This window comes from Anolis sagrei, chromosome 4 (genome assembly GCF_037176765.1).
Source record: "Anolis sagrei isolate rAnoSag1 chromosome 4, rAnoSag1.mat, whole genome shotgun sequence".
Taxonomy (NCBI): domain Eukaryota; kingdom Metazoa; phylum Chordata; class Lepidosauria; order Squamata; family Dactyloidae; genus Anolis; species Anolis sagrei.
In genome coordinates, this window is record NC_090024.1 from 10,286,822 (window position 1) to 10,299,372 (window position 12,551).

At 43.1% G+C, this 12,551-nt stretch overlaps 1 protein-coding gene across 1 annotated transcript in view; it reads left to right on the forward strand.

Moving 5' to 3' along the window:
- The first annotated feature begins 1,363 nt into the window (after positions 1–1,363).
- GPR20 (G protein-coupled receptor 20) overlaps positions 1,364–12,551 on the forward strand; it is a 41,010-nt gene continuing 29,822 nt past the window's right edge. The window contains exon 1 of the mRNA XM_060771739.2: positions 1,364–1,460. The gene's annotated coding sequence lies outside the window, so the exon portion shown is untranslated. The remainder of the gene's footprint in view (positions 1,461–12,551) is intronic.

Here is a 12,551-nt window from a genome sequence, read left to right on the forward strand (position 1 = left end):
ATAGCTCCATGAATCCGTAGCATTGATCTTGATGTGCCTGTTTAGAATTCATCATAAGCGTTGTGTTTCATGTCGGAGATGGAAAGGTTTTCCCCTGACATTAAGTCCAGTTGTGTCCAACTCTAGGGTGTGGTGCTCATCTCCATTTCTAAGCTGAAGAGCCGGCGTTGTCCATAGACACCTCCAAGGTCATGTGGCCAGCATGACTGCATGGAGCGCCGTTACCTTCCCGCCGGAACGATACCTATTGATCTACTCACATTTACATGTTTTCAAACTGCTAGGTTGGCAGAAGCTCCGGCCCAGTTTACCTGTCCGAATGTTTTCTCCCCTATGAACGATCTAGGTTGTTAAGATTGTCTGGAGGGGCCCTGCTCTTGGTCCCACCGGTCTCTCAGGCGCGTCTGGTGGGGACGAGGGACAGGGCCTTCTCGGTGGTGGCCCCTCGACTCTGGAACTCTCTCCCACTGGAGATCAGACCTGCCCCCTCCATTCTGTCATTCAGAAAACGGGTGAAAACCTGGCTATGGGGTTTGGCTTTCGACGAGTGAATCAATATTTCTGTGATCGGATAGATGACGATGAATGATGGACAACAAATTCACTATGACGACTGACCATTGTTATTATGTGATTGCATTTTGCTGTTATAACGTTTTAATTGAATATGTTATATGATGTTTTTAATAATTGTTTTGTGATTTTATTGTTGGAAACCGGCCCGAATCCTCCGATAGAGGGGGAAAGACCGGTATACAAAATTGCTAAATAAATAAATATAAATAAGCTGGGGCTGACAGCGGAAGCTTATGCCGCTCCCCGGATTTGAACCTGCGACCTTTCGGTCAACAATTTTAGCAGCTCAGTGCTTTAACCCACTGCATCCTGTCAGAGATGCAGTTACGGTATTAATGCAGGATCAGGTGGTAACATTTTCCCACAAATGAATTTTGGATCAAAAAAAGTTGCATAACGTAAACATTAAACCACAAATACTATGGAAAATGTGTAAAAGCTTTTCTAATGCCACCCAGTGAGGAGAACGATTCATTCTTGAAGGCGAGAAAAGGACTAGAGAGACTTGCACACAGCAAGCAAGCCCCCAGCAAAGCCCTTTTGCTTTTCCCTCCAGAAGAAAGGGAGGTGTGTAACAGAGAAATAAAACCCATGCACAAGGCATTACACACACTATTTACTGGCAATTCGCCCCCGCGCACGGTCCAACATCTCTCCCCGTCACAAAGGCAGTTCTAAAGCCGGCATATTTATACCTCCCTTCCTGCCTTTTGCCAAAGTTCTTTTGGATGCTCGAAAAAGCCCTCTGACGTCAATGTCAAAGTAAACCAGCGGCCGGAGCATCAGAGTTAGCAGCACTCTGCCCGAGAAAGAGAACGGCCAGCCGGCTGATTTGGAGGTCTGGAAGCAAAAGCTGGGCTTTCTCAACTGAGCAGAAGAGGCAGGTAAGGATGGGTCTTTCCTTCAGACAGGACAAAGGAGAGGTGTTCCCCTGAGCATCATATCTCCTTCTTCATCTTTTCACTACCATAAGACATCAAATTTTGGAAGCTAAGTAGGGTTAGCCCTGGTTGGTACTTGAATGGGAGGCCACCCATGAAAACCAGGGCTATATTTCAAGAGAAGGAACTGGCAAAACTACTTCGGAGTATTGTCGAAGGCTTTCATGGTCGGAATCACTGGGTTGTTGTAGGTTTTTCGGGCTGTAAGGCCATGTTCTAGAAGCATTCCCTCCTGATGTTTTGCCTGCATCTATTGCAGGCATCCTCAGAGGTTGTGAGGTTTGTTGGAAACTAGGAAAATTGGGCTTATATGTCTATGGAAAGTCCAGGGTGGGAGAAAAAACTCTTGTCTGTTGGAGGTAGGTTTTTTGTTTGTTTGTTTGTTTGCCGTGTCAGGAGCGACTTGAGAAACTGCAAGTCGCTTCTGGTGTGAGAGAGGTGTTGGAGGTAGGTGTGAATGTTTCCACTGGCCACCTTGATTAGCATTTGATGGCCTGACAGTTTTTAGGTGTGCCCTGTTACTACCTGGGGGAATTCTTTGTTGAGAGGTGATTAGCTGTTCGATCGCCTAAGTAAGTAAGTAAGTAAGTAAGTAAGTAAGTTCCTGATTGTTTCTTCGCTGGAGTTCCCCTATGTTTGAGTTTGTTTTTTATTTACTGTTTTAATTTTAGAGTTTATTTATTTATTTATTTATTTATGGTATTTCTATCCTGTCACTTCTCTACGAGGGACTCAGAACGGCTTACATTTAGTAGTGGTACGATGCCGCTCCATAAGAATTACAATAGTAAAATCACAGTTAAATGCATTTTTTTTTGTCGTGTCAGGAGCGACTTGAGAAACTGTAAGTTGCTTCTGGTGTGAGAGAATTGGCCGCCTGCAAGGACGTTGCCCAGGGGACACTCGGATGATTTGATGTTTTTATCATCCTTGTGGGAGGCTTCTCTCATGTCCCCACATGAGGAGCTGGAGCTGAAGAGGGAGCTCATCCACTTCTCCCTGGATTCGAACATGCAACCTGTCGGTCTTCAGTCCTGCCGGCACAGGGGTTTAACCCACTGCGCCACTGGGGGCTTCTTAAATGCAAATAGCAGACAGTTAATACAGCATAATTAAAACCATAAAACAATATCACACTATCCTCAGACATAACATTAATCCAGTCCATATTCAGCTACAGTGCTCTTTGTCCGAAAGCCTGGCCCCAAAACCAGGATTTTAATTTCTTCCTGATGGCCAGAAGAGATGGGGTCGATCATATTTCATTTGGAAGTGTGTTCCATAGGCGGGGGGCAACAACCGAGAAGTACTGGTAGCCAGATTTTCTTCATTTTCATGGTTTCTTCCTTTCTGTTGAAATTGTCCACATGCTTGTGGAGGTCAATGGCTTCTCTGCATAGCCTGACATGGTGGTTGTTGGTGTGGCCCAGCATTTCTGTGTTCTCAAATAATATGCTGTGTCCAGGTTCGTTCATCAGGTGCTCTGCTATGGCTGACCTCTCTGGTTGAAGTAGTCTGCAGTGCCTTTCATGTTCCTACTTCTGAGTCTTCCTTGTCTAAGAAATCCATGGGGTCGCCATACGTCGATGGGCGACTTAAAGGCATACAAGCATCGAACATCTATGAAATGTGATTAAAATGGTCATGTAAGTCACTGGTGGGCATGCACTAACAAAGTTGGTGTGTATTCATTAAGTGTTCTGTGTCTATATGGAGCTGAGTTTAAAGAGTAATCGAATATCCAGAGAGTGGTGGAAGAGCAGTCTCCATTGGGTGAAAGATGAGAAACGTATCAGGACAAGACAAGCATTGCTTCCATGTTAATTCTTGAATCAGTTCATGTTAAGAGATGCCGCAAGATCTGATGGAATGGCTACTTGGATATACCTACAGGGGCGGCTCAATCCATTACGCAAAGTAAGCATTTGCAGTATAGTTTATTTTGCCCAGGGGCGCTCTTGGGGAAAAATAGACCTTGACATCAGGCATGTAGCCGGGGGGGGGGGGGGGGGGTCAGCCCCCCCCCCCCGAAATTTTCATGGTGGTTCGCGAAAAGGCCTTATTGGTGCATTATTTAAACTGTTATGTTTATTCATATCATGATCTGATCACCATACTCAATATATCCCATATGTATGGGGGTATTGGGGTAATGATACAAAAGATTTGCTAGGCTAGACACTCTTTCACTCAGACTCAGCCCCCCCCCGAAACTCAGCCCCCCCGAAACCCCCCTGAAAAAAATTCAGCCCCCCCCCCCCCCCAAACGAAATCCTGGCTACGGGCCTGCTTGACATATGCCAATTGTAGTTACTGGGATGTATAGTTCACCTACAATCAAAGAGCATGCTGAACTCCACCAATGATGGAATTGAACCAAATATGGTACACAGAACTTCCACGACGAACTATATATATATGTATATATATATATATCAGTGATTGGGTTTTTTTTGGGGGGGGGGGATACTGTTTGCTTACTGTTGAAAATTACCTAGGGACGCCTCTGTATACCTAGAACAGTGTTCTCAACCTTCCTAATGCCACAACCCCTTAAGACAGTTCCTCATGTTGTGATGACCCCCAACGATAATAGTATTTTCGTTGCTACTTCATAACTGTAATTCTGCTATTGTTATGAACCGTAATGTAAATACCTAATATGCAGGGTGTGTTTTCATTCAGTGGACAAATTTGGCACAAATACCCGATACGCCCAAATTTGAATACTGGTGGGGTAGAGAGGGAATTGATTTTGTCATTTGGGAGTTGTAGTTGCTGGGATTTATACTTCACCTACAATCAAAGAGCATTCTGAACTCCACCAACGATGGAATGGAACCAGTCTTGGCACATGGCATTCTCATGACCAACAGGCACCTCTCTCACCCTAAGATTCCTCCTATTGCAACCAGATGAGAGAAGAAGAGGTCCAGGCCCAGCAATCTGGGAACTCTAGCAGTATAGAGATGAAATATATTTTCTCAATTTAGTGGGTGAGTGTTCCCAGCACTGGCGGGAGACTAGGAAGGTTTTTCTTTTGATAAGGTTGTCCGTAACTGGTACAAAAAATGTTTCTGTATTCTTTTTCCTTGGTGAACTGAAACACATGGCCAGAGCAAAAACAGGATAAAGTGACTTGATGGATGGAGAAAATAAATAAGGTTGATGGATGAAAAGGTGTGATTTGTGCACCATAGAAAAGAGTAAAAGAATCATAGATTTGGAAGGGACCTCGTGGGCCATTCAGTCCAACCCCCTGCCGAGAAGCAGGAAAATTGTATTCAAAGCATCCCCGACGGATGGCCATCCAGCCTCTGTTTCAAAGCTTCCAAAGAAGGAGCCTCTACCACACTCTGGGGCAGAGAGTTCCACTGCTGAACGGCTCTCACAGTCAGGATGTTCTTCCTCATGTTCAGATAGAATCTCCTTTCTTGTAGTTTGAAGCCATTGTTCCACGTCCTAGTCTCCAGGGAAGCAGAATACAAGTTTGCTCCTTCCTCTCTATGACTACCTATCACATATTTATACATGGCTATCATGTCTCCTCTCAGCCTTCTCTTCTTCAGGCTAAACATGCCCAACTCTTTAAGCCACTCCTCATAGGGTTTGTTCTCCAGACCCTTGATCATTTAAACTTATCATTAATAGTCATTAATGGCCATGGCATTGATTGCAATCGTGTACAACTTGCACAAATACTCTTGCAAATATGAGAAGTCTGGCTGAGGAAGGCATGAAACACCTCACAATGGCTTCATCTACACTTATATGGTCAGTGTAGACCAGGCATGGGCCAACTTCAGTCCTCCAGGTGTTTTGGAGGAATTGTGGGGATTGGAGTCCAAAACACCTGGAGGGGCAAAGTTTGCCCATGTCTGGTGTAGACTCCTATAATTGAACAATTAATGCAGTTTGACACCACTTTAACTATTATAGCTCCATGTTATGGGATCCTTGGAGCTGATGTTTAGCAAGGCTCCGTCATTCTTTGGCAAAGAAGACTAAAGCCCTTGCTAAACTACAGCTCCCAGGATTCTATGGCATTGAGGAATGGCACTTAAAGTGATATTCAACTGCATTGATTCTACAGCACAAATTGAAATAAGCCAAGGAGAAAGTGAGAGACAGAGAGAGAAATGTGGACCTATTTAAACATCTGGAAAAGTGGCATGGCAGAGTGGCATTAAGTGGAATCATCAATGGCAAGTTCAGGACAGTTGGAAGGTATGGATTCCAGGCAGTAAATAATGAGGAAGGTCTCTTAGAAAGCTTACAACTTAGGCAAAGCTGGGTTCAGTATAGCAAGAGTTTGACCTTTTGTAAATCAACTTCTGCATGATATAAAGAGGAAGAGTTATACAGGGCATTGGAGTTTCTCAGAAGGGATCCTTCTATGGGCCGGGCTGTAGCACAGCAGGTTAAACCACCACCTGTAGAAAACCTTGCCAATCAAAAGGTCAACAGTTCAAGCCCTGTTTGGGGTGAGCTCCCAACCATCAACCCAACTTCTGCTCACCTAGCAGTTCGAAAACAGCAATGTGAGTAGATAAATAGGAGGTAATAAAGGGCGCCCATACCAACTATTTGATCGGGAGAGCATCTAAAGACAACAAAGCTCTTTGGCATGGAAGATAGAGCAGCAACAACAACAACAATAACAACACACACACACACACACACACACACAGAGTCGAGCACAGCCTTCACATGCCCAAGATGGCATCTGAAGGCCTTTACCTCTGTTTATGTCTGTCTTTGTTAATTGTATAACACCACTGAATGTTTGCTGTATATGTATTCTGTAATCCAGTCCGAGTCCCTTTGGGGAGATAAAGTAGAATATTAATAAAGTATATTATTATTATTCTGTGAGGCATGTCTCAGATCTCAGCTGACCACTCCAACAACTACCATGTCAGGCTACACAGAAAAACCATTGAAAGCCACAAGCATGTCGACAATTTCAACAGAAAGGAAGAAACCATGAAAATGAACAAAATCAAGCTACCAATACTAAAAGTAAATCAAAAACAAAACTCAAACAAAGGGGAACTCCAGACAAGAAACAATCAGGAACACCTAATCACCTCTCAGCAAAGGAATGTCCCAGGCAGTAACAAGTCACACCTAAAAACGATCAGACCATCAAATGCTTATCAAGGTGGCCAGTTGAAATATTCATACCTAGCTCCAACAGACAAGAGTTCTTTCTCCCACTCAGGACCTTCCACAGATATATAAACCCCATTTTCCTAGTTTACAACAAACCTCACAACCTCTGAGGATGCCTGCCACAGATGCAGGCAAAACGTCAGGAGAGAATGCTTCTAGAACATGGCCACACAGCCCAAAAAACCTACAACGACCCAATTTCTCAGGTTCCTTCTACACTGCTATATAATCCTGATTATCAAAGCGAATAACCCACATTATCTCAGCGGTGGTCAGGGGAGCTTTTGCACAATTAAAACTTGTGCGCCAGCTGCGCCTGTACCTTGGGAAGTCTGACTTGGCCACGGTGGTCCACGCTTTGGTTACATCCCGTTTAGATTACTGCAACGCTCTCTACGTGGGGTTGCCTCTGAAGACTGCCCGGAAGCTTCAATTAGTCCAACGTGCGGCAGCCAGACTACTAACGGGAGCGGGTTACAGGGAGCATACAACTCCTCTGTTGTGCCAGCTCCACTGGCTGCCTGTCAGCTTCCGAGCACAATTCAAAGTGCTGGTCTTAACCTATAAAGCCCTAAACGACTCCGGCCCAATTTACCTGTCCTAACGTATCCTCCCCTATGAACCATCAAGATTGCGAAGATCGTCTGGAGGGGCCCTGCTCTCAATCCCACTGGCCTCACAGGCGCGGCTGGTGGGGACGAGAGACAGGGCCTTCTCGGTGGTGGCCCCTCGACTCTGGCACTCCCTTCCACTGGAGATCAGAACTGCCCCTTCTATCTTAACATTCAGGAAACAGGTGAAAACTTGGCTTTGGGGATTGGCATTCGATGAATGAGCCATGATCCTGTGATATGGATGGATGATGACGAATAATGATTTTTGATGATGACTGACCACTGTAATTATAGGATTGTATTTTGCTATTTTAACGTTTTAGTGTGATTTAGAATAGGATGTTTTAATGACTGTCTGTAATATTGATGTTGGAAACCGGCCTGAGTCCCTCGAACGGAGGTGAGAAGACCGGTATACAAAACTGCTAAATAAATAAATAAATAATCTGCTCTGAACTGGATTATATGAGTCTACGCTGCCATATAATCCAAAGCAGATAATCTGGATTTTATATGGCAGTGTTGAAGGGCCAATAGATGCAATTCTTGTCATCTCCAGCCTGTTGTATCCTTGGGCAGATGATCAAGTGGGGACAAAAGGTGGCCCTCCATGTGTTTTCTGAACTATAATTCCCAACCAGCTTAACCAATAGTGAGCCAAATCGATCAAAAACAGTTTAAATATATGTTTTGCTAAACAGAAAGCTCTGGTGTAGAAAATATAAACCTGTAAACTGTTAATGATGTTTCCTGATAGATTTTCCAGTTTCGTAAAAGTCCATAATGGCAAGATTCTACAACAAACACCAAATCCCTGTTTGTATTGTGTTCAGTCTGATTGTGAACAAAACTTTCTGTTTTGTATTTCCTATTCCATGCTTTCCATTTACAGATTGAAAACAAAGATAGGAAAGTATACTCTCTGGGAGAGGATTTGAGGAGCTAATATAGTCTTTGCAAGCCACCTATTGCAAACTCAGGAAAGGTTGTTTCATAGGGCACTGAAGAAATTTAGATATTGAGCTGGTTTGTTTCACCGAAGACATTTAGAAATTGCCCTGGTTTGTTTCACTGGAGATATTTAGATATCGCGCTGTTTTGTTTGAGAACGGGGAGGACGCAGTTGGTTGCCTCCCAGGGCCTGTTTCTGCTCTCCATTGTTGCTTTGATGTGTTGCTTCTTGCAAGAGAGGAGTGAGTAATATGTTGTAAAAATAAATAAAATAGCCAGGCGAGAGGCATGAGCGTATTCCCAAAATACGCACATGTACATTGACCAGCATTGTGATATGTTTCTATTCTGTGACTAAGTGCAGGTTCACAAAAGCCTCCTCAGCACGGTGACTTAACACATTCTTGGAGCTGAATCGGCTGCTGAGTGCTCAAAGAAATGGAAGTTTTGTCTGTGGGGTAAAGCTTCCGATATGGGATTGTGACACATCTATTTCCATGAGTCGTCCCTTAATGCTACAGTCATATGTGAACTCACCTTCCAAAGGCATATATGGAGATACTAAGGTGTCAAACTCTAGTGTCAGGAACTAGATAATTCAAATCACCTTGTTATCAATTAAGTTAGAGCTTTTGAATTTTTTTAAATCTTTGAGTTAAGTTGGAATTTCAGCACTATATTTCTTATTTATTTATTTACAGTATTTATATTCTGCTATTTTCACCCTGCAGGGGACTCAGGGTGGATTACAATGTACATATACATGGCAAACATTCAATGCCATAGACACACAACATATATACACAGACACACAGAGGCTATTCAACATTCCAGCTTTTCTTGAGGGTATTCTGGCCACCAGGGGAGCTGTCGCTTCACCGTCCAATTATGACACTGATGAAATACTTCCTCATTCTTTGCATGCTTGCTAAAGATTTGTATGGCGTTGTGCCGTTACACTCAAACTAAGATGTGCTGCTCTCTATGTCTGAGCGAACTGCGGGTGTCTTTCTTTAGAAGCTTGAGATATTCAGCAACGGAGGCTATTAAAGGTTTTGAACATCAAAAAGGGGATCTTTATTCTTCAAAGCCCTTGCAGACTTGGCACAGCTTATCGAGGTTACAAACAGAACAGTCAATAGTGAATCCCCAGAGATATTCTTCCTTTCCCTTCTCCTCCAGTCACTGAGTTGACTTTTCCCCAGAAGGCAGAGAATATCCTGGAATCTTTTCACCCTAACCCTAAGCTGTTACTTTTTAGAAAGACCAGGTCTTTCCCTATCTATGCTTATGGTTAGTTCTGGAGATAAAGCAATGAAGTCTGTCTTTCTATATCTATATAACTCAGTTTCTCAATAAGCTTCTCTATCTATAGCAGTGGTTCTCAACGTTCCTAATGCCGCGACCTCTTAATACAGTTCCTCATGTTGTGGTGACTACCAGCCATTAAATTATTTTCATTGCTACTTCATAATTGCAGTGTTGCTACTGTTATGACTCGTTATTAGGAGTTGTAGTTGCTGGGATTTATAGTTCACCTACAACCAAAGAGCATTCTGAAGCCCACCAACGATAGAATTAGGCCAAACTTCCCACACAGAACTCCCATGACCAAAAGAAAATACTGTCTGTGATGGTCTTTGGCGACCCCTCTGACACCCCCTTGTGACCCCTCTAGGGGTCCCGACCCCCAGGTTGAGAGCCACTGATCTATAGTATCTCAATTTCAATCCTCAATATCTATCTATAATATCTCAATCTTCAATTTCTCAATCAGTTATAACTCAATCAGGCTTAGCTATCTATAGTATCTTAATAGTCATAATATCTTAATATCTTAGTATTACTTACAATTATTTTCCCAGAGCTACCCTGACCGACCAGCACATCTGAAGTTCCTTCTCTAAACTAAAAAGGCAGGGGAGATTCCAAAATGGAGAGCTCTTCCCTGGGAAAAAGGGTGGTCTCTAAACCCAAAAAGATACCTTCTAAGCCAATAGCTGCAAAAGTCCTGCAGGGGGCCGGATGTGGCCCTCCAGGGTCATTTACTTGGCCCTCACTCAGGATCAACCTAAATCTGAAACGACTTGAAAGCACATAACAACAACAATCCTATCTCATCAGCCAAAAGCAGGTCCACGCTTCCCATTGAAATACTAATAAGTTTATATTTGTTAAAATTGTTCTTCATTTTAATTATTGTTTTGTTTTTAAGTGTTTTTTGCACTACAAATAAGATATCTGCAGTGTGCATAGAATTCATTCATGGTTTTTCAAACTATAATACGGCCCTCCAACAGTTTGAGGGACTGTGACCTGGCCCTGTGTTTAAAAAGTTTGAGGACCCCCTGCTCTAGAGACTAGAACCCAAAGAAATGGATTCAAACTACAGGAAATGAGATTCCACCTAAACATCCTGATGGCAATGGCTCTTTGACAGTGGGATCTACTGCATTGGAGTCCAGTGGAATCTCCTTTCCTGGAGGGCTTTTTAACTAAGGCGAAATCAATGGTTCCCAACCTTTTTTGACCAGTGGCCACTTAACCAGGGAACACTTTAACCAGGGACCACTCTCCAACATTAGTACCAAAAGGGTTTTGAATCAGTTTTTGGTCAACTTTAAATTTGGTTTAGTTATTTCAGGTGCTAATTCAGAAAATTGTATTGGATAGATGACATCAGCTCTAGTTTCTCATACAGAGTATATGCCACCCAGTAGTCACCATCTGCTCACCCACATAAAACTATGTTTAATAAACCTCAACACTATAAAAGTTTTGTGAGACCAGCTGCTCTCATTGCAACAGAGTAGTAATGGTGAGGCTGAGGACCATATTTTAGTTCTTGCAGACCACTGGTGTTCCAAGGACCACAGGTTGGGAACCACTGAACGCATGGCAGGGGACGGTTAGTATATAATATATTATCTATATAAATAAAAATCTAATGTTCATTTGTGGGATTAACATAACTCAAAAACCACTGGATGAGTTGACACCAAATTTGGATGCAATACACCTATCAGGCCAACAAGTGACCATCACTCATAAAAACCCTGAAAAACACAGTGGAATGGACTTTAAAAGCCAAAAAACAAAAATTACATTACAACGCATGAGCAAAACCACATATATACACAAACACACATATATACACGTTTTCACAAATATATGCACACACATATACACACACAAAACACATATACACAGACAGTGCCTCAGCAACGCGTGGCAGGGAACTGCTAGTATATAATATAATTCAGGGAGATGCTATTTCATCAGATTCCAATTATTCATGGTTGATCCAAGATTCAAACCCAAGTCTCTCATGTTTTCACCTTGACACTTTGATTATTACACCATGCTCTCTCTGATGTTAACTCTGTGTCTGGGGCCTTAGGATATTCCCAGCATATTGCTTCAAACAATCGTACTTTTTTTTTGTAAGCAGAGGAAATGTATTTTAAGTAATGCCACTAATTTCTTCTGGAAAGAAAAGCATTCTTGCTAGCGACGGACTATGTCCCAGCCGCAGTTTGTTCCTTCCCTTTGAGAGCTCCTTGGTGGTTCCCATGTGGCTGAGGGAGCCATGGGCAGATCATGTGCTGTCCTTCCTCTGCCATCCATCAAAGAGGCAGCGTGATATCCTGGGAAACCTGCCGCTCTTTGGCAGAGGCTCAGCCGACAGCCTGAAATGCTGCAGCTGTTTGTCATCGGTTGCATGACTTCTTTCTAAAGCAGGAGTGGAAATGGTGCACTCTTCCCAACATTATTGGACTCCCAGCCACCCTCATTAGCTAAGGTGGCTAAGAATACTGGAAGATGCAGTCCAACCACCTCTGAAAAGCTATACAATTCCTTTGTTGTGGTTTGCCATCAGGTTGAGTGAAGGACCCTACAGTCACCACATCATCCATCATCTTGCTCAGGTCTTGCAAAAAACTTGTGGCTTCCTTTGTTCAATCAATCCACCTGTATCATGGTCTACCCATTTTCCTATTGTCTTCCACTTTATTGTGTCAGGAGCAAACCCTGAGTACAGTTGTGATGTATTTGACAAAACACAGGTGCAGGTGCAAATTGACTCAGAAAAGAAGGACAGTTCTCAGCCTATAATGAGCAGGAAGGCAAACTGGATAACACTAACGAACAGACTGACCTTGACGAAATGGGAACCTTAGATCAAGCTGACCGTTTGGAATTCAGTTCGAAGGAGTGTGAGAATAGCTAACAAGAAGGAGGTCAGAGGCCAAAGAAACACCTTCATGTTTTGCAAAGGGTATTAAGCTGTGTG